This window comes from Panthera pardus, unplaced genomic scaffold (assembly GCF_024362965.1).
Source record: "Panthera pardus isolate Hobbes unplaced genomic scaffold, ASM2436296v1 HiC_scaffold_20, whole genome shotgun sequence".
Classification (NCBI taxonomy): domain Eukaryota; kingdom Metazoa; phylum Chordata; class Mammalia; order Carnivora; family Felidae; genus Panthera; species Panthera pardus.
In genome coordinates this window covers 18,568,012-18,572,836 of record NW_026526766.1, presented here as the reverse complement: position 1 = coordinate 18,572,836, position 4,825 = coordinate 18,568,012, and positions in this window count along the sequence as shown.

Genomic DNA, 4,825 nt, shown 5'->3' with positions numbered 1-4,825 from the left:
GATGCTTCCAGGAATCACACGCGGAAAGGGAACCCCTGAAGGAACAAGCAGAAAGGAGCAAATCCCTTTTCCTTTTTCCACCCTTGCTAACCGCCACCAGAGCCCCATATTACCAGGACCCAGTATATAACCAGCAGGCAAAGCCGAGACGCGGTTTGCAAAGTCCCAGCTCCGGCATCACGGAGTTGGAAAGGGCACGCTTGGAGATGAGAGACAATAGGTTAAGAGTTGGTGCAGTGGGGAACATATCTAACCGTCAGCACCTGGCATGGTTCCTACATTACCATATTGAATAAATGCTTGTAGGATGAAGTTGTGCAGATAGATTTTAAAAATGTGATTAAAATTTTCTTTTCGATTTTTATTTATTTTTGAGAGACAGAGCACAAGCAGGGGAGGGGCAGAGAGGGAGACACAGAATCCAAAGCAGGCTCCAGGCGCTGAGCCTTCAGCACAGAGCCTGACGTGGGGCTCGAACTCACAAACCGTGAGATCATGGCCTGAGCCAAAGTCGGATGCTTAACAGACTGAGCCACCCAGGAGCTCCTAAAAAAAAAAAAATGTGATTTTAATAGCTTAACATATTAATTCCTTCATGTAGGAAAAGTCTTCCTACAGTCTTCATGTAGGAAAAGAAGTTGATAGACCACTTCCACGGTAGAAGGTGAAATCCCAATGATTACAGTCTATAAACAGAGAGAAACAGAATCAAATGGTCCCTCATTAAGAAGTTAGTGGGAATTGGGAGTGGTGGGAGTAGAATGAAAGGCAAAGTAAGTAGCCAGAGAGGAGGGGGCGATCAAAAAGACCCAGAGTCAAAACCAAGCAAACCCTAAGACTAGTCTGGATGGCAAAGACACCCAGTGAGAAATCCTGGTAGAGAGACGGTAGAAACACTTTTAGAAATAATCCATATTTGGGGGCGCCTGGGTGGCGCAGTCGGTTAAGCGTCCGACTTCAGCCAGGTCACGATCTCGCGGTCCGTGAGTTCGAGCCCCGCGTCAGGCTCTGGGCTGATGCCTCGGAGCCTGGAGCCTGTTTCCGATTCTGTGTCTCCCTTTCTCTCTGCCCCTCCCCCGTTCATACTCCGTCTCTCTCTGTCCCAAAAATAAATAAAAAAGGTTGAAAAAAAATTAAAAAAAAAAGAAATAATCCATATTTAAATTCAATGAAGTAAGGTAAGCTCAAACCTTCAAGGCATTAGTATTTGCTCTCGTGCCGGGACACCTGGAGTGTTTGCAAATAAAAGGGGCAGTGTGCTTTTACACTGAGATGATCCTCAAAGTAAACCAGGTCTCTGGGAGCTGGCCTTTTAAGTTAGACACAACTAAGAGCGACAATGCCTCTCTCCCTTCTACACATTCTAAAGCCACTGACTAAAAGTCCCCAGAGAATAGGGGTGTGAATCTGTCACAGGACATGCGAGGAGGCTGCGGAAAATTTCACAAACTCTCTAGGACCAGAGGGAACCCTAGCTCAAGTCCTGGTAGCAGTTGTTTTGTTAGAATGCACACCATTTAGGGGCACCTGGGGGGGCTCAGTCGATTGAGCGTCTGCCTCTTGATTTAGGCTCAGGTCGTGGCCTCCGGGGCTCTTGGGTTCAAGCCCCACATTGGCATCTGCTCCCATGTGGAGCCTGCTTGGGATTCTCCCTCTCCTCTCTCTCTGCCCCTCCCCTGCCGGCGTTCTGTCTCCTTCAAAATAAATAAACAAAAAAGAATGCACGCTATTTAGTGCCTCAGTCCTGAGAACCAAAGCATTTTTATAAGTATTTGGCTTGAATGGCTCCATTTTTAGGCAAAGTGTGACTTCATTAAATTGATGCATCATTTGAACATCTTCCTGAACCCCATTCTGCAAGGTGTAGGTCTAAGCCTGCACACGTATAAAACCTATCGGAAGAGGGACACCTGGGTGGCTCAGTAGGTTAAGCGCCCGACTTCGGCTCAGGTCATGAACTCACAGCTTGGGGTCCGAGCCCCACATCTGGCTCTGTGCTGACAGCTCAGAGCCTGGAGGCTGATTTGGATTCTGTGTCTCCCTCTCTCTGTACCCCTCCCCCATTCTCTCTCTCTCTTAAAAAATAAACTTAAAAAAATTTTTTAAAAAGCTATCAGAATAGAATTCAGAATAAAGCCTATCTCCCCTATATAAAACAGTGGGCATAAAAATACCTCAGGGGGCGCCTGGGTGGCTCAGTCAGTTGAGTCTCCAACTCTTGGTTTCTGCTCAGGTCACGATCGTCCGGTTCGTGAGTTTGAGCCCTGCTACGGGCTCCAAGCTGACAGCGCAGAGCCTGCTTGGGATTCTCTCTCCCCCCTCTCTTTCTGTCCCTCTCTCGCTCACGCTCACATGCTCTCTCTCTCTCAAAATAAACAAACTTAAAAAAAAAAAAAACAAACCTATGACGCATGAAGCATCATGGGAAAGCATGGTCTGCGAACATAATTGCACCACATTAAGGAAGTGAAGTAACAGTTCCTTAAACCCATCGGGTAAAATGCTTTTGTGAAGGGGTTGACTTATGATGTAAAGGGGAGAATAGAAAGAAGACCCTTGACTTCTAGCTCCGGTGTTTACTAACTTGCTTTTCAAGTAGCTGCTGCCTCAGCTGCCTCTGACGAAGTAAGAAGATTGCTGCTTTCCAATCTGACTATTCTGTCTTTATGTGACTTACAGCAGGGAGGCTCGAACTCTGGAGTTTTTCTGTTTCCCTTGTGCGTTATTATTATTTTTTTTTAATTTGAGAGAGCGAGCACGCACCCAAATGGGGGAGAAGGGCAGACAGAGAGAGAAAGAGAGAGAATCTCAAGCAATCTCCGCGCTGCATCCCACGACTGTGGGATCATGACTCCCGCTGAAATCAACAGGCCCCCTTCCCTCGAGCGTTAGTAGAAAATACTCAGACATCCGGGAAAGTGATGGGTAAATCTGATAGACACCAGGGAGTTTTTGAGAGAAAAAAGAGATCTCAACTCATGCCTTTTCTGTGATGTTCAAAGTTCTTTGGGTATCTCTGATGGACTGAGATGGTTGTAACTGAGGTCAACTGATGGAAAACAAAACAAATCTCTGTTAGCACGGAGCTTCGCAAGGGTGTGATCTGGGGCCCAGCAAAATCATTACCACCTGGTAGCTCATTAGAAATGTATAATCTTCACACCTGCTGAATCAGAATCTTTGGAGGTGGGGCCCAGCGGAGGGGGGCCCAGGTGACTCACATGCGCCTCAAGTTTGAGGAGCAGCGTTAGCGGGTTGATTTGACTTTACAGATTTTTCTTTGTCGGGTGGGAGTAGCCAGGCCTGAGTCAGCTTGGGGTTCCCTGGCAGGGGAGAAAGAAGATGTTTTCCAGTAATAACTGGGGTGAAAGTTAAACAGTTTTGTATATCGAAGACCTAGGATGTTATTTTGTTCTCTAAGCTCGTAAAGCAAGATATATTTGATTATACTTTGGTTCTCTAACTCTCTTGGGTTAAAAACTCAGTCTCGTAATTTTAACAGTTTTAGTTCTCCGGTGTAACTTATTTAAAAAAAAACCCTAAATCTCAATGATCTGTGGCTATTTTTGGAGGTAATCAGGCTTCTGGCCTAACAGTTGAGGCCTGTTTAATCTTCTGAAAACGTGCATATTCTGGATAGTTACAGACTTGTATTTTTCATTAAAACAATTTAATCTTTATGCCCAACATGGGGCTCGAACTCACCACCCCAAGATCAGGATGCTCTACTGACTGAGCCATCCAAGCAACCCAGGCTTTTGCATTTTTTTTTTTTTTTTTGAAAAGAAACGATTTCAGTGTAAACAGGGAAGACAATGTAGTTTTACTTGGACTAGCACAAATAGTATCTAAAGAGTTCCTCTTGAAAACACTGGCATGACACAAAAATTTGCCAACTAGGAAAAAGGAAAATTACATTACTGTTCTGGAAAACTGTATCTTATTTTTCATTTGGGAGGAAATACCTAAGCTAGCAGAGTGTATTTACTTAGCATTATCTGCCTAGTTTCTTTTTTTTTTAAAATATAATTTATTGTCAAATTGGTTTTCATACAACACCCAGGGCTCATCCCAGCAAGTGCCCTCCTCCCTACCCATCACCCACTTTCCCCTCTCCCCCACCCTCCATCTACCCTTAGTTTGTTCTCAGTCCTTAAGAACCTCTTATGGTTTGCCTCCCTCCCTATCTGCCTAGTATCAAAAAGAGTTTGAGGCTACCACAAAACTTCATGCAACGCGAAAGTTGAAAACAGAGGACGCTGGTAGGAAAGGCAACACAGGAACGTGAGATTTGGGGTGGCTGGCTGGCTCAGTCAGAAGAGCATTTGACTCTTGATCTTGGGGTTTTGAGTTTGAGCCCCATGATGGGTGTGTACAGATTATTAAAAGAGAAAGTGAGATATATTCTTTAGCAAGCCCTCTTTGTAATTTCAACCCTTTCCCATTTTCCTAGTTTAGCTTTATGGGACAGCAATTCTCACAAAACTCTCGGAGGGTCAAAACTTAAAGTGACAGCCTCCCACCAGAGGGGTCTGCAGTCAAAGGCACAGCAGGAAGACAGCAAGGTGTGTGGTTCCATCTTCTCTGCCACTCTTTGCCTTTAAAATCCATTTTAATCAGTCAGTTCTTCACCCCTCCCCCATATTTAGGGTGCTACATTAAAACATAATAATTTAAATTTTGTTGAAATTGTAGTTGCACTGGCTGGATAGATCTTTAAGGAATCTTTCCCCTGGTTATAAGAGTAAAACATGACCAGGAGCACCTGGGTGGCTCATCATTAAGCATCTGACTCTTGATTTCGGCTCAGGTCATGATCTCTCGG